Source organism: Periplaneta americana, chromosome 17 (genome assembly GCF_040183065.1).
Source record: "Periplaneta americana isolate PAMFEO1 chromosome 17, P.americana_PAMFEO1_priV1, whole genome shotgun sequence".
In the NCBI taxonomy this organism is placed as follows: domain Eukaryota; kingdom Metazoa; phylum Arthropoda; class Insecta; order Blattodea; family Blattidae; genus Periplaneta; species Periplaneta americana.
The window spans coordinates 48,413,672-48,436,759 of record NC_091133.1 but is presented as its reverse complement, the minus strand read 5'-3'; the positions used below and the strand labels follow the sequence as shown (position 1 = coordinate 48,436,759).

Genomic DNA, 23,088 nt, shown 5'->3' with positions numbered 1-23,088 from the left:
TACTCACAAAATACGCATTTTTCTACATCTTTCTACACATTTGATTTTAGATATTTGTATATTATTTCATGCCTGATTATGCCCCTTTGGAGGGTGAAAACGTTTGCTAATGTAAATTAAAAAGCAAATATATAAAAAACAGTGATATGTAACTTGCTTTTTGTGCATTTTGTTAAGCCATAAGGATTGATTATTGGAAAATAAAGATATAAATAAGAGTATCTGGGAAAAGTTGTCACTTGTAACTGATAATGTAGAAATCACCAGTCTTTAGAGTCTTGTAGGAATATTCCTGTTGAATACTAGTATAATCAATTAGATTAGCATTTTGAGAAACATAATCACTTGCGAACTGGTGAAATCGACCAATATTACTAGTATGTGTACTGGTAACTACTACTTTAACCTTGTAGTTTCTAGAAACACAGACTTGTAAAATTAGCTAATATTACTATTGTACAGGGTAGTATTACTAGTTCATGAGTTTTGAGAAACAGGCAACTGCACAGTGTGTAATTTAGTGAGTGTAGCCGGCCAAAAATCATTTCTCGAAAACTAATCGCTCAATTTTCATAAAATTTAGTATGTACCTTCTATTATTGAAGTGGATAAGTTTTTAACAATGAAAATCAAGGTAACAATTATTTTTACTGAAAAAAATAGTAATATTGTAAAAAAATCGTTTTGAGTAAAAAAATAATGTTCATAATGTGGAATGCGCTTCAAATTGAAAGCGTAAGACGAAGGATTATTGCTACAGATCTTACTCGTTCAGACGTCAGATGCATCCCCATCAGAATCTGTATCCTCGCTGCTAGTCTCTCCTTTGGCAGCACCAAGTAATGGAGGCTCGGAGAGAACTGCAGCACTACTATTGAAATCGATCGCGATTTTCTCTTCTTAATTTCTTTAAGCTGGTGATGTAAGGGTCCAAAGAAATAAGTAGCCTGAGTAAAAGATCGGTATTTGTGTCTTTCTTGATGTTTTTCTTGCGAAGACTTCTCTGAAAAGTCTAATATAGTATTTGTTCCTCGTTTCCTTGGCTTCCTCAGATAGTTTGCCAGTAAGTATAATAGTGTCCTGTGAGCCAAGAGCCAAGAGTTTGCGAAGGGTTATAGGCATATAATACTATTTGTGCAAGCATAAATATAATTCTCGTTTCTCCCTTGCATACATGTCAAGTGCCCGTTCATCAGTATTGCTATACCGTAAGAAAAATGTGTGATATTTTGACGTGTGTAAACGACTTATTAGATTTCCATCTATTCCCGTAATATATGCGAAAGTGGAAACTTACCTAAACAATATTCTTGCGGTACTTGCATCGTTTTTATTGCGACTGCTTTGTTTTATCATGTTAACAAGTAGCCCCCTTTCCTGCCTGAACCTATCCTATCTTCAATGTTTCGCAATAAATAATACGGTGGATCTAAATTAACTGTTACAAGATCTTGCAGTTCCCTTAATTCTTTATATTGATTAGAGGTCAACTGTAAATCAGTAATCAAAGCAAGACCCTTATTAGGTGGCAATTGTTGGTCGTTCCTGCAAAATCAATTTTCACGTTTTTTTTTCCTCCATTTTGTCGCACATTGAAGTGATGCAAGTGAAAGCTCTCCTACAATATTGGCCGCATCTCTTTTCCTAGAAGTTCTGAAGCTCATTTGGGCAGCAGAAAGCTTTTCTTCTGGCGATCTTTCTTTAAAAAGTGGACTAGATTTTTTCCCTTTTTGATCTTTCGCTCAGTTCTCCGAAAAGTAAAAGGTGGACGTCCTCGAATGCTTGTACTGGCAGGCTCAAATTGAAATTGTTTTGTAGTAAATAGCAAAGTATTATATATTTTATTCTCAGACTTTGCATCTTGGTTCAAATATTGCGCATTATATTTTAAGAAATTTTTCCCATTTATGCTGTATTTTTCCCACCGTAATCGAATTTTCGAGCATTGAAATTTAATTCATTTTTTCATTGACAGTAAAATATCTTCAGAGTAATCTTTGATCCCGAAATGTTCAATTATATTTGAGAATTTCACTTTCCTCTCGCTCTTGTTCCACATCTGGAAAACAGCTCTCCGGATTACGGAGCGCATGGTGTCTGAAAATAATTAATAGCTACTCTGTCTGCACCTGTTTGCAGAAAAAAATCAAGACGTCGCATTCAGAAAAGTATAATGAATATCTCTACAAGATTTTATCGAGGTGATAAAAGTCAACTCGAAGTCATATAATAAGGTAAAACTCAAACTCTTTGCACATGTTTATCCAGACACTTATTCTAGACAATAAAATAATAATTTTTGTCACGAAAATCAGCTTATATGTAAGTACATACCTTCTTATAATGTATCCACACTCTGTATTAGAAAAAACACTGTACTAACTTCACCACTTTGCACCATCCTAATACAAACTGAGCGCCTGTCTCTACAGCGTAAATGATCTTATCGGAGACATGAAACTTTCGCTCTGTTGTGAGGGTCCCCTAACAGATGTAAGTATTTATCTACACTTGAATAGTATACTTTGGAGTGTTATAAATACTCCTCGATAAGAATTTAGCATTAAAGATAGGGTGTGAAAATTGATTTTTGGCCGGCTAGCTGCTTCAAATTACACACTGTGCCCTGGTATGATCAAGTTAGATAATATTACAGCTGGCGCAGCAATCTTCTGCACGGCGCTAGATATTCTGTTGTGTTTATTGAATAAAAACTGTAGAAGAAGTAGAAAATACTCTAAGTATTGAAAAAAATGATAATATATATTGTATTATTTATATAATGTATGACTTAAATCTTCATTATATATATATATATATATATATATATATATATATATATATATATATATATAATATAGGTATGTATACAGGGTGCTTAAGAAGTGTCACATATTTTTATAGGAGGTAGTATAAGTAGAAACTAGAAAAAAAGTTCCTATAAACATGTGTCCGGAAACAAATATCTGTTGAGACAAGGCCCAGGTTATATTTATGATTTACATCAACACACTCCCAGGTTCGGACGTTTAGCCTCTCTCTGAGCGCTATTGCGCGTTTAACCCTCAATGGGAGGGACAATATTTTTTATGATACGTGCAATTGCGGGAGTAGGATGAGACATGTTGTTCAAGCTAACACAAATCGTCCAGCCCTGCACTAACCTATTAATATTAAATATTATGAGGTTGATATATAATGTGTAGGAATGGTTCTGATATTGTGAATTGACATACAGTATAATCAAGAATATTTCTTATTTATTGAACATTTTGTCTTCCATTGTCCAACTGAGTGCCATGTTGCAAGAGGAATGGCGACGCATTCCAGTGGATATCCTACACAATCTAGTGGAGAGCATGCCTGACTGAGCGGTTGCTGTTATAGCAACAAGAGGTGGTACCACGAGGTTCTAAAGGGGCAAAAAACAGTGCCCAATTACTTTTTGGTAGATAGTGTACTTTCTTATATCATTGGAAGATATCTTGGTTACAGCGTCAAGAATACAACTCTTAGTGAAAAGTCCATCAGAGAAAGGATGACGCGTCTTTGCAGATTTGAAGGAGATATTATAGTTAACTGATAATGCCATACATTTTTCATCAGATATTGCAGTCTGCAAAATAAGGAAAGTGTATCATAAACTGTTAAGAAATGATAACTGATATTTAATAATTAGAAATGGAAACTATCACATTTCGTAATTAATGTCATATGCTCACATCTGAAGTCCATTCTTTGTTAAATTCCAGCAGTTTGTGGTCATTTACAATATTTGTTTACGTTTCTCCGTGGTTTTTGTTATTATTATTATTATTATTATTATTATTATTATTATTATTATTATTATTATTATTACTATTATTCACTGTGTGTCTTCGCCACTTTTTATACTCAAAAATAAGTCTTCATTCTGGGTTAAATATAGTATAATTATGTTCTCTTCCATGAAACCTACGTACGCGTTGCACACCCCTGGCCTATGGCTTCGAGTAACCCCGTTCGTTTAGTTTGGTTTTGTCTAATCTCTGGACGAGAGCTACTGACAGACTGGGCTTCAAAGCGCCGCTTGCGCCTATGAGCATCAATTGACATGACTGGGATAAGGTATCATCGGTCATTGCAAAAAGGTCATGAGTCAACTTTTTTACGAAAATGGTTATGGATTGAACATTGTGATATAGGGGTAGCCCGACCAGTCTGTGTAAGAATGTCATGAATACACTTTCAAACAGTGCTGTAATCGAAGCTTGAAATTTGCACTTCTAGGTCATGAGTCTTTGACTCGCGATCTTTTTGCAATGACTGACTTCAAATCTGCAATCTATATTCAAAATATTCATTGGGAGAAATTAATAGTGTTTCCTAGGAAAGACTGGCAAATGCTGGGTTTGCAGTGAAATGCCTGCCCTTGTGCAGAATACTGTGTATGAAAAATGAATAGTGTTTCCTTTCTATTTAAAAATTTAATACTCACTGTTGTCGCATTTGAAGGTAAGATTTTGTTTTGGAAAGAGATCAGAATCCGATTCTTCAAGTTTTATCAGCTAAAATACGCAGTCCCCATCTTACAGAGTCTGTCAAACGAGTTGCAGGAACATAATTTATAGTTCACTATGGAAGATTAAAAAAAATTATGTGCCAATGTTAATAAAATTTCTGAACATAGTCAAAAAGAGGATAACGTTTGTGGATTGACCTTTGATTTTAAGCAAAATTTTCCGCTGCCAAATATTCCTGTAGAGAACATTTTTTATTTGAGACAGTTATGTGTCAATGTGTTTGGCATACATAGTAAAAAGAAATTAATATCTCACATTTTCATGTAATCATGAAGGAGAAGCATACAACGCTGCAAATTACGTATACTCATTTCTATTTCATTACATCCAGAAGCATATTCCACAGAAAGTAACCGACCTGCATCTATTCCGTGACGGGTGCGTCGGTCAAAATAAAAACAACACAAAGATCCGCTTTTGTTTATCCTTGGTATCAACAAAGAGATTCCAAATTATAAAACATTACTTTCCAATAAAAGGTCTCAGCTTCCTGACAAACGACAGGAATTTTGGGATTGTAAAGAAACTGATAAAACGTTATGTTAGGGTCTACGTAACTGAGGAATATGTTGTTATAATTAAAAAGGCGTCAAGTTCTCAGCAGAAACCATTCATGCTGTGCCTGTACTGGACTTTAAGCGATGGTGACCTTTTCTCTCTGAGTCAAGTATGAGAAAAATTCCCAAGGAACATAAAATTTATTTTTGCCCTTCTAAGTGGATGGCGTTTGAATACAACTCAAGCTGCCCTAGTCAAGTGAAAACTGAGCACTTCATCGATAGTACCGGCACAGAGAAATTCAATCTCCTTCACAGTTACAACAAGAATCCTTCACCTCCTACAGAGTTGGTTTATCATTCAAAACATGTGCCTATTAATGAAAGAAAAAATATCGAAAACATCCTTAAGGTGAAGAAGTATATTCCAGATGAGTATACAGAGTTTTACGATCAACTACAGAAATGACAAACTGAAGAAGGAAAAAAAGTTGAAAATGATCAGAAGGACTAAAACAAACAAAAAGCTTTTCAATCTATCTTCTATACAAAGTATGAAGATTTTCATCAGAGTTCACTCTTGTTCTAAATAAAATACAGCTATATAATATGAAAATAGTACACGTATGTGTTCTCATTTTTTTTTTTTTTTTTTGTATATTGGTACATTAAACGATTTATGTAATTACAACATTATTTGCTAAAATATATATTTATTAATTGGTTAAATGTGAACGTTCATTGCAAGAAGGTCAGGAAGCATTTATTTTAAAAATGTATTTTATACCAAACACAAAGTTTTTAAATGAAAAATAGGCCTATATAATGCAATTTTTCCTTGCTAACACTTTAATCATTGACAGTCGTATGAAAATTAAAAATTAGACAGTTTATGTTGTAGGTAGGTTTTTCTTTCTCCTGTAAAATTTCAATTTTCTGACTCATGACCTTTTTGTAAAATGACCGATACAAATTGTTCCAGTCTTCTTTCCTTTCATGTCAAATGAACGGTAACTAAGTTTGATTATGTCCATAACGTGGCCGTGGATTTTTTCATTTATCCATTCAGATTGATTTATAAGATACATCATACATTTATATATTAAACATTGAACATTGCATAGTACAGATGTCTTATAGCCGGCGTTTCTTCCAAAACATGACGACGGACGCAAGCTGCAATTTGTCTCACGCTAAACTTCTGCGCAGCCTTGGCTGTAGGGATTGGTACTGAGAGGTATTCGACTTCAGGACAACAAGTGGAGTCTGACTGGAGAAACTGGCTTTTTTTCGTCCTTTTCTGCTAAGAGGCAAGTATAAAAATCGTTAGCACAATGCAATGCCATTATTTGGCCACGGGATTGCAACAGGATTAAAGTAAATGTACAGGTAAGATATGTGTAGATATATAAAGACTACAGGTCGGCCAGTTACTACAGTAAATTGCGACTGAGAAACTTTAAATCATGTGTCTTAATCAAGTCAATATTTCTGTGAAATGTGAAATGATTGTCTCATCAGTGTGCAAATACCGGTAGTCACAAATTTTTTCATAATTTTTACTATAGTCACCTTGAATTTGAGAGCTAATAGGAGTGTTGTGTATAAGGTTGCTATTAAAGTGATGTTATTAAAATGATAGGAGGGGCGGTAGTTGTGTGATTAATGGTTGTGGAAGAAGTACAGATCATGTTTTGAGTTGGTGGTAGTAATTACAATGTGTTTAGTGATTGCGTAACATTGGTACGTTCAGTTCATGAACGACACACGTGAATGACAGACTGGTTATAATTTCAAGGGGGTGAAATATTTACATCTCAAGTAGGACGCGAAATAAGGCTTTAGCAGAGGAATTCAGGCGTAAGCCGAGTCCAAAAGTACGGAATAAGTTCGCTAATGGTTTTGCGTACCTGGTGCATACAACAGCTTTTAGAAAAAGCTCTCTAAATTATATGAAATAAAATGAAGTAAAAGTAAATATGGCTAAATCTGAAAGAACAGATCGCCAGTAGGGGAAGTTGCCCCCACTCTCGCAGCACGCTCACCGCACGACAGCTGCAGTTTCTGTCTACTGTCTACCCGAGCCCAGTTCGCTCACTCCCAAGCCCACTATAATGAAAAGTGCATTCGACATTCACGTAGATATTTAGCGTAAATATAAATATAAGTATAAAAGCACAGTCAGTCAATTGTCATGTGCTCAACGCCCTTTGACAAAAATAATGAAACAATGTTGGCCTATTAAAACCCTGTTATAGTTGGTGTGCTGATTGTCACTTCTGTCTGAATCCGAATCTCGTATAGACTACGTATGAATACGGATATATACGACAGTACATGTTCTGAGCTCTCTTTTCTAACCAACAATACGTACCAACTAGTTTATTTGCGAAAGTCTTTGTCTAGTTTTGTGAAAATACTCGTATGAGTGATAATCCCTAGGCAAATTCAATCCGAGCCAGAAACAAGTTTACAACACAGGTAAAAGATAGGTTACTTGAAGGAAAAACTGAATGACGTAGAAACAAATAGTAAGAATAAAGACACTCGAGAGTTATATAAGGGTATAAAGCAGCGATGTCAAGGTCAAGAACACGTAGAAGGTTCTGCGTGCGATCAAGCGCTCACTAGTTGCCATGAATCTATTCTGTAGGCAGCAGCAGTGAATAAGAAGGGGTGAGCAAAGTGAACTCTATTGGCCTGTCACTGCAAAATGAATAATTAAACTTTTTTTAAATAATAGATAACGTGTTGCATTCATTCAGAACAAGTTTTGTAGAGTGTACCTCTCTAATAAATACAATGAATTATAAAAGAGTAGGCTACAATAAATAATAAACATAACTTCTCCTTAACTTATATAGTTTCAGATAATAGCTGAAATATAATTAATTTTTATATAATTATCTAATAATTAATCCAACTAGTATAAAACACTGTTTTACTGTTTTAAACTTACCAATACAGAAGTGAAAGAAATTACAGGACATTGTGCATACGGAAAAATGAAATAATAGGATTGCAACAAATAATAAACATAGTATATTTTTTATCTTAGAGGTTTTAGATAATGAGGCCTACCTAATTAATTGCTATGTAACTGTTACATACTTAATAATGTACTTACTTATTATATGAACATTGCATTTCTAGAAACAAATTTAAATTCTTGACTTCTCGTCTAATACAGGAGTGTTTTTTCTTGTTTTAGCCGACACCAACCTTCTTATGTCCGGCGAACCTATGTTTCCTGCACAATTACGTGGCATAGCAGCTTATTATCATCTGATAATCTTGATATTAGTCTTGGTTTTGTGAGGTTCATAAGTGAGGAAAATTTCTCACATAAGTGCTTATTGCAAAATATAGAAATAATTTGCGTCGCAAATATCCGTATCCTGTACATATTACCCGGCAAAGCGAACTTCCAATTTGACTCTGTTCACGCAATTCAGAAAATCTCGAGAGAACTTTTCCTCCGCTTAACCAAAGGACATGACAATGGTAAGGAACATTGTCAAACTGAAAACCTATGGACGACATATCTTCACAATTTTTTCAGACAGAATTCATAACGAGTCTACGCTATTAGCATCCATATTTTTGTACTTTATTCTGTAAACTTAAATGCAATGCAGTGAGGAAGAACCTCTACAGTGCATCTAAACATATATTTATTACTAGACATCGTTGAATTGCCACACGCAGCATGCAATCATATTTCTTTATTGGGTTATTTTACGACGCTGTGTCAACATCTAGGTTATTTAACGTCTGAATGAAATGAAGGTGATAATGCCGGTGAAATGATTCCGGGGTCCAGCACCGAAAGTTACCCAGCATTTGCTCGTATTGGGTTTAGGGAAAACCCTGGAAAAAACCTCAACCAGGTAACTTGCCCCGACCAGGATTCGAACCCGGGCCACCTGGTTTCGCGGCCAGACGCGCTGACCGTTACTCCACAGATGTGGACAGCACGCAATCAGGTTGCCGACGTACGATAGTATAGAAGAGGTGAGCGACCGCCCGGTCTCGTAGTATAAGCAGTTCATGTTAAGAGATGTGACCGGTCCAAATAGATAGAGCAGCTACAGCTAATTTATACCTATGTAAGCACTTGTTTTTGCATTACTGTGGTTGGGATAGTCAAAGCTTAACATTTGTTCAGTACAGACAAGAATTAAATCAAACATACTACAATGAGAGTTAAACTACAACTCTCATAAGCCCTTAATACCCTTAATATAGTGTATAAAGTATCACAAACCGTTATCCAAAATAACAATTCACTAATTTCAGAAAAAGTTAAATCTAAGTTGAGAAACATTATTGCTGAAAATTCTGCCTATTCACAACTTCGTATTATAAATGATGTACTATCATGTCACAACAAGATGTCTGAAGTTGGTGTACTAAAAAGTAGTGACTTTCCGTTCTTCAAATATGCACCTATTACATCGTGTGATGTTGAACGTACATTTTCCCAATATAAAAACTGTTTGAGTGACCATCGGAGGAGGTTTACTTTGCAGACGCTCAAAATGTACGTAACTCTTCATTGCAATGCACATATTCAAGGATGATGTGAGTAGGCCTATATTACAATAAATTTTAAAAGTTAATATATCTCACTACAAAATAATTGTGTATTTATATGTTTAGACATTTCCTACTTCAATGAACATTCATTATATTTCTTGACTGCAGGATACAGGTTTTATTGTAACCGCAGTATACTGCTCAGTGTTTACATGAGAGGCATACTCCATCCGTTGCACGTCCCTTTCTCATACAGTCTCTACCGCGTGCGTAGTAAACCTTACGATTCTCGTGGCAATTCCACGAAGTCTATTTATTACTATTTAATGTCAATAAAACAACAAAATTTCAATACATCATTATGTACATCAATTAATAATTTCAGGCGTTTCACATTGCTTCTCTTCGTAACTAAATGCTTTCCATATATCAGACAAAGAACATTTTCGCCTCTTTCACTCATAAGAAGTCAGGAATCCAGTCAGCCTAAAACTTACTGAAGACTTCTCCCTCAATGTGTAATGTACAGTTTCCTTGGAAAAGAATGAGACGATTGAATATTCCTAAGACTGAGATGTAAGACACTGCGCATGAGCGGAGACGAGAGCACTGATACACAAGATAACGAATATTGAGTTACTTAAATTGGAGCTATTTGGTTTCTTACGAACATCGTTCCGAAATTCACTTCAGAAACTGCAAAAAATATGGTAATATGACGTAAATAATAGATAAACATATACATAAATCGTGTAGTTAAATCGACATTGGACCTTCATGACTAGATCGACACTCCGCACAGAAACGAAAGCTTTCGTGTAGTTTCAATAGCTCAGACGGTAAGACTTCTGCGTGTTGTGTAGAAGAGTGCGAGTTCGATTCTTAGTCTACACAAAGATTTTTTTTGTCTAAATCACGTTGAAATAGCTAAATAACGTTAAAATAGAGTTTTACAAAGTCCTGAGATTGTGTCAATGATCGCAAATAATACAAAATTACAAATTATAATATTATAAACGTTAATCTAAGGAATGCATTTACACAATATATATATATATATATATATATATATATATATATATATATATATATAATTAACAATTAGAATGATATTAAAAATATTCCTAAGCCAAACAGACAAATTTTTCCAAGGGTTTAGAGTCCTTAGGCCTGTGTCATTTGTTGAGTAATTATTACAATATTTTATTAGTAGCTTCCCCATATGTGTAAGAAATGCACTAGCACAAAACAATTTTTGTTAAAAGTGTGACTTTGGACTATTTGATTCTCACCCCTTGAGTTGATTTTAACTATTTTATCTACGTGTTTGCAATAGTATTTAATTTAATGTGCATTCAATTTTATTCATGGTATGATTGAACGAAAAAGCACTGTTGCATTTATTGACTAATTAGATATATTAAGCCTAATACTAATTATTAAATGCGTCTGTTAAGTAACGAATTACAGTATCTTTTGCAAAATCTTGAATATTTAAGTAGTCAATAATATTTATGTATTATACACTATAAGGCGTTAAAATAACTGGAGACGTTTCTGTTATACAGTGGAACGACACGCTACTGTACTCGTATGAGCTACCGAGACAAGACAGTGATATTAGCAGCAGTCCAGAATTTAGATCCCACAGCAGGCATTTGCCATTCGGTACAGAGAAGCAATGATATTTTGTGACCCGAGCTATGTTGTGAAATCGTGGCTTTAAGTGGCTATCTTCTTCGTGATCCTTCTTCTGGTCCTTGTCCTTGTTGTGGTGCTTGTAACAATTCTTGTTGTATTTTTAGTAGGTTATTTTACGAAGCTTTATCAACAGCTTTGGTTATTTAGCGTCTGAATGAGATGAAGGTGATAATGCCGGTGAAATGAGTCCGGGGTCCAACACCGTAAGTTACCCAGCATTTGCTCATATTGGATTGAGGGAAAACCCCGGAAAAAACCTCAACCAGGTAACTTGTCCCAACCGGGAATCGAACCCGGGCCACCTGGTTTCGCGGCTAGACGTGCTAACCGTTACTCCACAGGCGTGGACTTCTTGTTGTATTTGTCATGGTACTTATCGTGGTTTTGGTCCTTATCGTGATTCTTTCGTATTCCTGGTCGTGAACCATATCGTAGTCGTTATTGCAATCCTTGTCATGGTGCTTTACATTGTCCATGTCGTCTTCATTATTGTAGTCCTTGTCGTTTTTCTCGTGATTCTTATCGTCATCTTGTTGCCTTTGTTGTATTCCTAATTAAGGTCTTTGTTGTCTTAGTCATGGTTCTAATCGTGGACTTGGTGCTTGTCGTAATGCTTGTCATGGTCCTTGTTGTGTCCATGTCGTAGTCCTGATTGTTATCCGTATCGCGAAGCATGTCCTAATACTTACTGCGGTTGTTGTTATTCTTTTCTTTGTGTTCGTCCGTTTCGTGGTCCTATAATGGTCGTTGTTTCTTTGTCGTAATACTTGTCGTGGTCATTATTATTGTCCAAGCCATGGTGTCTCATTGCGATCATTGTCGTGGTGCATATCATGATATTTATCGTGGACCTTGTCCTTATCGAGGTCCTTATAGTGGTCCTTGATGTCTTTGCCATGGTCATTGTTGTCTCTGTTATGGTTGTTCTCTGCTTTGTTGAGGTCTTTATCACAGTGCTTGTTTCCATTGTAACAGCCTTTTTCGATCTTGTCTTTGTCATGGTCCCTATCGTGGCCTTGGTCCTTATCGCGGTCCATGTCGTGATTCTTATAGCTATCTCTGTCTTTGTCCATTTCGCGTCCTTATATTGATCCTAGTTGTCTCTATCATGGTCCTTACCGTGAACATTATTGCCTTTGTCATATTTTTTAATCGTAAAAATTGTTGCCTTTGTCGTGGCCCTAATTGTGATTATAATGACCCTTATCGTTCTTTCTGTTATTGTCATGGTTCTTATCGTGGTCCATGTCGCGATTTATTATCGTGGTTGTCGTCTTCGTCCATGTGACGTTTCTTACATTGGTTCTTGTTGTTTCTGGCATAGTCCTTTTCGTGATCCTCATTCTTTTTGTAATGTTTTTTTATCGTGATCATTGTTGCCCTTGTCGTGATCTGTGTTGTTATTGTAATGGCCCTTATCTTACTCCTTGCCTTTTTCATGGTCTTGATCCTTATCGTATTCCTTGTCTTGATCCTTATCGTAGTCAGTGTCGCGGTCCTTAAAGTGGTTCATGTTATGGTTCTTATCATCGTGAATCTTGTGGTGCGTGTCGTGAACTATGTCGTGAGCCTTATCGTAGTCTTCGTCCTTATCCTTATCGTGATTCTTATAGTGGTCCGTATCCGCCTTCGCATAGTCCAAATCGCTATCTTGGTCTTTATGGACTTTATCGTAGTGTGTATCATGGTTTTTATTGCGATACTTATCATAGTGTTTGTCGTGATCCATGTCGTTATTCTTATCGTGGTCCTTGTCTTTGTTTTGTTGTTGTCATGGGTCTTAACATCGTCCTTGTCTTTGACGAAGTCCTTATGGTCATTATTCCGTGGTCCATGTCATGGTCCTTATCGTGATCGTTGCCGTAGATCTTGTAATGATCCTTGTTGTCTTCACCACGGTCCTTTCGTGGTCGCTGTTGTCTTTGTCATATTTCTTATCGTAATCCTCGTCTTTGTTGCGGTCCTTATAATTATCCTTATCGTGGTATTTGTTGTCTCTGTTACGATCCTTATCATAGTCTTGGTCCTTATCGTGGTTCATGTCGTGGCTCTTATCATGCACCTTGTCTTTATGATGGTCTAATTCGTAATTATTATCGTTGCCCTTGTCTTTATCCATATCCCGTTTCTTATATTGGTTCTTGTTTTCCTTGTCACGGTCCTTATCGTGATCCCTACTATTTTTGTCGTTTTCCTTGTTGTCTTTGACTTGTCCCTTATCGTGATCTATGTTGTCTTTATTGTGATCATTGTTGGCATTGTAATAGTTATTATCGTTCTCCTTGCTGCTTTTGTCATGGTCCTTAATAGGTACTTGTTATCTTTGTCATAGTTCTTATTTTGGTAAATTTCGAAGTCCTTATCGTAGTCCATGTCCTGGTATTTATCGTAATTCTTGTCTAGATGTTTGTCGTGTTTCTTGTTGTAGTATGTTATCATGGTCCTGACTTTGGTCCTTATCGCGGTCCTTGTTGTCTTTCTAATAGTCCTTCTCGTGGTTCTTTTAATCCTTATGGTAGTCTATGTCGTGGCATAATCCTTGTCGTGGTGTTTGTCGTGTTTCTTGTATGTAACCATGGTCCTGATGTTTGTCCTTGTCGTGGTCTTTGTTTTCTTTGTCGTGGTCCTTACTATGTTCCTTCCTGTCTGTGTCATATGTCTACATTTGTAATTTCAAAATTAATATTGTTTTTACACTTTGGCGTATGACTTTCGTGTTACACGGAATATTTCAATCTTTCATTAAAGGTAAATGATTAAGGAGTAAAACGAGACCTACACCAGAAATAGACAGACAATTGATAACATTTTGCACTTGTGTACACTTTGCAGTAGGATGAAAATAGGCCTACGCATGCACGAGCAGATGTCTTCCTGTCTACGTTGATATCGAGTGAACCGCGCTATAGAACTTTAACTTCCGACGACCAAGAGTCGTCTCATTCTTTTTAAGGGTAACTGTACAACCCTTGAGTCCATCAGAGACTTGTACCTGCGTACCGTACGTGCTCTGAATAGCGCATACGGGCGATGAGGCACGCTTGTGATCTCGTTGACATCACTGGTATAAAGGAACTTAAGAACGGATATCAGGCAAGGGTAAACGTGATCAGTGATGAGAATGGTGACTTGCTTGCAGACTCTCATTCAATCCTGAACAGATGGGAAAACTATTTTGGGAAACTACTAAATGTGCACAGGCCAAATACAAATAATCGGTAAGAAATTGAAATACAAACTGCTGAGCCATTTATACTAGAACTCACACTTTCAGAACTCGAAATTGCGATAGAAAATCTGAAAAAGTAAAAGTCTCCAGGTATCGATCAAATTCCAGCTGAATTAATACAAGAAGGTGGAAGCGCATTATCTAGCGAAATTAGAAACTTGTACTTGCTATTTTGGAAAAGGAAATTGTTCCAGAACAATGGAACTAGTCCATAATTGTACCTATTTTTAAGAAGCGGGACGAGACTAACTGTGGTAACTTTCGAGGAATATCACTTTTGCTGACGTCGTACAAAATGTTGTCCAATATTCTTTTGAGAAGATTAACTCCATACGTAGATGAAATTATTGGGGATCATCAGTGCGGTTTTAGGCGTAATAGATCGACTATTGATAAGATTTTTTGTATTCGACAGATATTGGAGAAAAAATGGGAGTATAAGGGTACAGTACATCAGTTATTCATAGACTTCAAAAAGGCATATGACTCTATTAAGAGAGATATTAATATATATATATATATATATATATATATATATATATATATATATATATAATTTCAAATTGCAATGGAAATTACGGGAAAACGGCTGAACGGATTTTAATAAATGACCCCTCATTTTGAAGCGTAGAACCAGACGATTTTCAGAAAAATAGTAACTTTCAGTGACGCGTTAGTTTTCCTACATAATTTTCATATTTTCCAAAATCCATCTTTCGTCAGTTTTGAGGACTAATTGAATCATTTCAGAATGAAACAAAACACACACTAGCCTACAATAAACAATACACTATTACACGAAGACCATGACCTGCAGGATTGCTGACATATTTAGTTATCAAATTCAGTTGTTTATTAAAAACTTCAAGGCTTACTAAAAATAATTTACAGGTCTCATTTTACAATGTGTAACTTTATGAATACAGCTATGTATTGAATATTAAAATCTACAAAATTTGAGATGGTTTGATGACATTACTACCATTAGAAATTAAATATTATTATAATTTTATTAACATATTAACATATTATTTTATGTAACATGATGCGACTATTTTTCATTAATTATACGTATTAATGCTATACTGATGATATGAAAGTGAAACTTTTGGGGTTATACAAGTAGATGTAGAGAAAATATGAAATTAGATCTTCATTTCTATAATTTACTGAATGGCGGCTATGTAGTATGTAACTACAAAACTTACATAAGATAATAATATTGTTATTAAAAATGAAATATTTTTATAGTTATTATAGTTATTAATCACGTGGGGTTGAGTTTTTTCATATACTTAATGGCGGTGTGGTGTAGATATTTATATGCGTCATTCTCTTCAGTACTGGCTCGAGAGAGCGCAAAAATTACAGTTGCTAACGAAAAACCAAAAGGTATTACTTAGTGATAAAATAAGAGACCTGGAAAATTTTGTAGTCTCCCGATCACTTCAGCAAGATCTCTTAACAGGATGAAATGATTTTACCCTATACATTTCAAGCTCTTCATGCAGCAGGTATACCAAGATGCTATGTTTATTATTCGAAAGCATAGCAAACCTGACACTTATTTAACTTTCGCGTACAATTCACAATGACCTGAATTAGCTATTGCTTTACTCCCATATGAAAAACCCACTGATCGTTCTGACATTGTTACTTACGTTTTCGCGTTGAAACTCAAAACCGGAAGGTGAATAGGTTCAAGAAAAAAGTATTTGGCACAAAAAAAAACATTCTGAGGGAGTATGTTTCATTATTATGGAAGAAAATAACTTTCAAAATTTCTGGTATCCTTTATTGAAAATAAATCTGAAAAGTTTTTATTTGAAAGTCTCATTTACTTAGTTTGCAGCATTTGCTGCACAAGCCACTAGTTCTTATTCAATTTGGTATTACCTAGAAACTAGTTCGCTTAATGAAAATGTGTCTCAGTGAAACTTACAGCAGAGTCCGTATAGGCCAGTTTCTATCTAATTCTTTTCCAATTCACTGTGGGCTAAAGCAAGGAGATGCACTATCACCTTTACCTCTTAACTTCGCTCTAGAATATGCCATTAGGAAAGTTCAGGATAACAGACAGGGTTTTAAATTGAACGGGTTACATCAGCTTCTTGTCTATGCGGATGACATGAATATGTTAGGAGAAAATTTACAAACGATTAGGGAAAACACCGGAATTTTACTTGAAGCAAGTAAAGCGATCGGTTTGGAAGTAAATCTCGAAAAGGCAAAGTATATGATTATGTCTCGAGACCAGAATATTGTACGAAATGGAAATATAATAATTGGAGATTTATCTTTCAAAGAGGTGGAAAAATTCAAATATCTTGGAGCGACAATAACAAATATAAATGCCACTCGACAGGAAATTAAACCCAGATTAAATATGGGAAATATCTGTTATTATTCGGTTGAGAAGCTTTTGTCTTCTAGTCTGCTGTCAAAAAATCTGAAAGTTAGAATTTATAAAACAGTTATATTACCGGTTGTTCTGTATGGTTGTGAAACTTGGACTCTCACTTTGAGAGAGGAACAGAGATTAAGCGTATTTGAGAATAAGATTCTTAGGAAAATATTTGGGGCTAAGAGGGCTGAACTTACAGAAACTGCACAACGCAGAACTGCACGCATTGTATTCTTCACCTGACATAATTAGGAACATTAAATCCAGACGTTTGAGATGGGCAGGACATGTAGCACGTATGGGCGAATCCAGAAATGCATATAGAGTGTTAGTTGGGAGACCTGAGGGAAAAAGAACTTTGGGGAGGCCGAGACGTAGATGGGAAGACAATATTAAAATGGATTTGAGGGAGGTGGGTTATGATGATAGAGACTGGATTAATCTTGCAGAGGATAGGGAACGATGGCGGGCTTATGTGAGGGCAGCAATGAACCTGCGGGTTCCTTAAAAGACATTTGTAAGTATGCGAATCCATACGATCGTCCGCCGTCTCACAGCAACAAAATTAAAGCAAACCGTATAATTATTTTCCAGTGGATTGTGTATGAGATACGTAAGTTTATATACTTACACGATTGTGATTATGGTTTTGCTAGTGCTAGTGATGTTTACTGTAAGGAAGGTAGTGCTACCTCAGTTTCAGGAGATATTAACTACCCTTTATCTGTATTGTTAAATTTCCCTGCTTAATGGTCCATTATCTCATAAACTACTGAAGATATAGTACTGACATTTCTTATAGGATAAAGATAAAAGGTTTGTACACAAACAGAAGATGATTTATCAGGAAATAGAATTTGTAAAAATATTTTGATTTTTTAAAGTAATGTTGATTTTATTTCCATGTATTGTGGGTTCCTATCACCACGGCATGACTCGTCCTCAAGTGGCGGATCGAGGAGATGGCCTCCAGATATGTAGGGTAGCTGTGAATATATTGAACAAGCAGTTGCGGACAGCCGAAGAGGGGTGGTTCTCTAGCTTGGGGGTTGGGCTAAGGGCTAACAACCCACCACCTTAGAAAAACATCTTGTTACGAAACTCTAAAATAAGCCTCGCAATGGGACTGATTCTCTGGCACGACCACAGCAAAGGAATGAGATTATGAGATTTGGTACTTGGAATGTAGAACAGGAGAGGTGACAGTAGTAGCAAAAGAACTAGCTAGATATAGAATATACTTTGTGGGTGAAGGGAAGGTTAGATTAGATGGGAACGGCATCACAAATAGGAGATTACTTATTGTACTTTGGGGGAGGAAACAATACTCACCAATTAGGAGCAGAATTCATTATCCATAAAAAATATAATGAGCAGAAAAAGGGTCGAATTTATCAGTGACAGATTATCGTATTTAGTACTTAAAGGTAGATGGTGCGATATCGTAGTTATAAACGCTCTCGCCCCAACAGAAGAGAAGGACGACCATTTAAAGGATAGTTTCTACGAGGAATTAGAACATACTTTTCATCAGTTATCTAAGTATCACATGAAAATTTCACTGGGGGTTTCAATGCTAAAGTAGGACGGGAGAATATTTTTAAACCGACTGTTGGAAAAGAGCCTACACATAACTAGTAATGATAATGGAGTTAGGTTAGTCAACTTTGCCACATCAAAAAATGTAATTGTCAAAAGTACAACATTCCCGCATAAGAATATACATAAATATACTTGCACTTCTCCAGATGGATTGACACAGAACCAAATAGATCATATAATCGTAGATAAACTAGTATAGTAGACATTCGAACTTTGGGAGGGGGGCAGACTGTAATTCTGACCATTATTTGGTACTTGCAGAACTAAGAGAAAGACTATCAGTACTCAAGAGAGTAGAGCAACAAGTTAATATTAGAAGATTCAATATTCCGAAATTAAAGGACGAGGAATCTAAGCAACATTATCAGGTCGAAATTTCAAATAGGTTTGCCGCTTTACTAACAAGGAAAGGACACGCTCTGTATATCATCGAATTAAGTAAGATTGTGTGAGGTGAAAGTAGAAGACGTACTGTTTAAAATCATACCTGGTATAGGTGGCCAATTACCCCTCGTTTTGGAAATATTGGCTATTGTTTGTGACATACTTCCGTTGGCTGCCTAATAGGGAAACATTATGCTATGTAACAGCGTAGCTCATATGGTTGGGTGCTGAGTTGTCATCCATGCAACCCCAGTTCGAATCCTAATGCCTTCTCATTTTTAAAACTTATTATTATTATTATTATTATTATTATTATTATTATTATTATTATTATTATTATTATTATTATTATTATTATTAGAACCAAAAGGACAATTTGGCCCAAGAGTGCAACGTCAAGTAGATGAACTCACTTCTAAATTCGGAAATATATGTGTAACACGTTCTTCATCAGGAAAGCTGACATTTCAACTCCATAAGCAATACCTGGAGAAAGTAATAAAGACATATGTGAAAGAGCAGCCATTTCTTCTAATTCTGGACTCATGGGCAGGGCAGGTAAATCCTTCCTTGTATGATGAAATATTTACACATGAAGAAAATGAAGTAACGTGCAACCTTAAAGTGATTTCACCCAAATGTGCTGGATTACGCCAGTCCTGTGATGTTTATCTCTTTAGACAGGTGAAGATTTTTATCAAGTATTTGCAAAATAGCTCTTTCCTTTTACAAACTGGACGACAAATTGCTTCAAGGGAGGATGCCCTCAAAATTCACTCCTTAATTCACTTTCAGTTGTCAGCTCCTATATTCAAAGCCATGTTGAAGTATGCGTGGTATGCATCAAAATTAATAAACTAACGAGAAGTGTTTGTGGATGTGAAAGGTGTCTGTTTCGCAGCAGAAGTGTGGAAAAATGTGTGTGACTGTGGACAACCTTCTTTCATTTGCTGTGCATGGTGCAGGAAATATGTATGTTTTGTGTGTTTTTATGATATTATTTATCATAATGAAACATGTAGAAAATGGAGTGGAACAGAAACAGAACAGACACCAGTGACTTGTCTACGTGAGCAATATTTCCTTGTTTATCCTTTAGAATAAAATGTTAGTTAATTAGTAATTTGTTTAAAACATGACGAAGCGTTCAATACATTGACAAATATGATATATGTAAATAGATTACTGTGATCACACTATTAATCATTATTAAAAGAAAAAAATAGGACCAGTTAAGACTCGAACTCAGGTTCCCTGAATAACAACTCAGCACCCAACCATATGAGCTACGCTTTTACACAGCTCAATGCTTCCCTATTAGGCACCTAACGGAAGTATGTCACAAACAATAGCCAATATTTCCAAAATGAGGGGTCATTGGCCACCCATACCAGGTATGACTTTAAACAGTACTTCTTGTACTTTCATCTCACACAATTTTATTTCATTCGGTGATATACAGAGCGTGTCCTCTCCTTGTAAGTTCCTTAAAGTTAGTTCAGTCATGAATATTCAGTCGGCAGCAACATCACTATGAACTGTGGACACATTATCTTTTGCAATTTTCATGAATATAACGGCACATGGCGTGTTTTTGTAGTATCTCAACTTACTTTATCTGAAAGTCGAATATTACCATTAGACTACAGTTAAACATTTTTTGTTCTTTTGAAATACTTCTATCTATACATTCATCAAAGAAGTAGGGCTACTTCTTATGTTCAGTCCTTACACTTCTGTGGAGTATAATTTGAGTGATGTTTTTATGAGAGCGGCAAATACATTGCGCCTCTGAAAAAAAAAAGAACATGTATACTGTATTATATCGTTTTAAATAAACAATCACTTTATAAAACTCCCAGTCAAACTATTGTAGCACTGTTATACAAAATTTCATGATTGTCGTGAAAATCGCATTTCCAACTTCTCTAATATGCAAACGTGGTTTTCAACATGACTTATTTCAGTCTTCCTTCTGTCTGTGAGTCCATACGTTTGTTTAAACTAATTTTATTGACCGAATGTTTGGATTTTATTCATATTCAGCACAAACGAGTTAATTTATTCGTATATGATGCACACAATAATTTACTAATAATTTTCTGGGACCCGTTAAACGATATTCATTCGAAATCAAAAGCACACAAACGAACATTATTCGAGGTTTTTTAATTACTTAAAGTAAATATAAATAAGGCAATTAGTAAGTATTGTTGTTTTTACATTAAATTTAATGTTATTCTCAATCAAATAAATGATAGCCTACATTTCTTTGTAAATTTTTCCTAAGCTTTATATCGACGGTCCCTAGGAAGAACATTGTAACTGACATTTTGATGAATTTGAGTTTTAATCGTAGACCTGAAAATTTCATAACAGACCATCTGTGGAATAAATATGATTAAGATCGGCGGGATATTTGGGCAGTAATCGCGCAATATTGAAATATTGTAACCAACATTCATACATTTTATACGTAGAAAAATAATGTATCTCACTTAAGAATTTGTCGACTGCCTCCTTTCGCAATAATGTCCTGTTAAAACTATTGTAAGTGACACAGTTACCATAGTCTTCTCCGAATGAATAATTGGATCAGTGTATGTAATTTAAAAGTATTGTATCTGCATTTTGCAACAACATGCAGACCTATAATAATCCGAGACACGACAGCCCATGAAGGACCATGACCAACTAGACCAGCCGGCTGCTGGCCTCACGTCCACATGCCGAAGGAGATTTGGATGATCATCCAACCAGAATGCAGGTATCGTGTGGTTAACACGATGATCCCCCGAGCCGTTATAGCTCGTTTTCATAACCAGATTTCGCTACCTATCGTAGCTCCCCAAGTGCATCACGATGCTGGGTGGGTACCGGTTCCAACACTGGCCGAAATTTCATGAGAAAATTTCTTCCCCCATGAGGACTTGAATCAGCGCGCATTCCGTAACGTGAGTCCTAGGCAGGATGTTTGCGAAGGAGGTGTATCTATAAAGATGCAGAAGAAGATGTTCCTGGTAAGTTTGATTTTGCTATGTTTTGTTGTTACTTACTATACAGTGTGTTTTTGAAAACTTTAGCTTAAGAATGAAATATCCAAATAACTATCGTGTGACCACATTCATAACTAAAAATAGAGAAGTTCTCCTTTCACCAACAATATAGGACATCCATAGATTCTATATAACCCAGCATATGGTCCGTGTGGCTCTGGTTTATTGCAATAATAAGGCACGGTTATTACAAACCTATCTACAGTTTACTTGTATTCTAGATTTGTTAGTAACTACAAGCTTGCACCTCAGTCTTGACATTTTATTTTGAAGCTCAGTTAGCTCTGTAATAGTTTTAAGTTATAATTAAATATATTCTTATAAATGAGTTCTATACTTTTAAATGAGAAAGATGAGTTTCTAACTTCTTTTCCACCATCTGAAATTTCGAGAGTAGCCTATTATAAAACTTTTCCATCCTTGGGTCTGAGGGCGAATATTTCGATTCAGATTATTCATTGAGATCCAACGTTTAGTCTCCCTACTGATAACCCAACATTAACTATAATATTGTATTGTATTACTGCAACTAATACAATCATGATTCGCTTTTTGAATGTTGCTAATTTCATAAGAAAAATTTGCGGTATAACAATGGAATTCTAATATTTCATTTTGTATCACAGATTAACCTGCAACAAATGGAAATGACACCAGAGCAAGATACTTCTGATGATAACATTGTATTTGACAGTAGTATCATAATATGTCTGTTCAGGATAAATTTCCGGAAAAAAGAACACACATGGAATAAAGCAGATTAAATCCATCCTTTAAATGAACGAAGAAAAAAAAGGACGAACAATATTCACTCTGAACAACGGATAATGCTAGTGAAAATGGCTAAAGCTAGTGGAAATCCTATGAGGTAACTTAAATAGCACAAATCGATTTTAAAAACTTGAAGTCTCTAATCGCCAACGAAAAGGACAACTGAAATTTGACAGAAGAAAATGAAAAAGTGTTTCGATGAAAGTGAAGCAAATTCAAATTGTTCCTGAATTAAGCAAGAAGATATTCATAAAATACAATCATATTGATGAACAAGAACATATAGTAGCATTGACATACAGCGCAAAGTCAAACTCAGGACTTGGAAGGATATAAATCTAAA

The 23,088-nt window shown here is 35.5% G+C and overlaps 1 protein-coding gene and 1 long non-coding RNA gene across 3 annotated transcripts in view; both read left to right on the top strand.

Moving 5' to 3' along the window:
* Nucleotides 1–6,342: 6,342 nt before the first annotated feature.
* The window catches only part of LOC138693122 (glucose dehydrogenase [FAD, quinone]-like), a 44,552-nt gene continuing 27,806 nt past the window's right edge, over nucleotides 6,343–23,088 (top strand). Inside the window, exon 1 of one of the 2 annotated variants that reach the window (XM_069816763.1) lies at nucleotides 6,343–6,448. The gene's annotated coding sequence lies outside the window, so the exon portion shown is untranslated. The remainder of the gene's footprint in view (nucleotides 6,449–23,088) is intronic. The other variant, XM_069816762.1, reaches the window with a different exon arrangement.
* The window catches only part of LOC138693123 (uncharacterized), a 29,091-nt gene continuing 27,806 nt past the window's right edge, over nucleotides 21,804–23,088 (top strand). Inside the window, exon 1 of the long non-coding RNA XR_011330229.1 lies at nucleotides 21,804–21,931. This is a non-coding gene — a long non-coding RNA (uncharacterized lncRNA). The remainder of the gene's footprint in view (nucleotides 21,932–23,088) is intronic.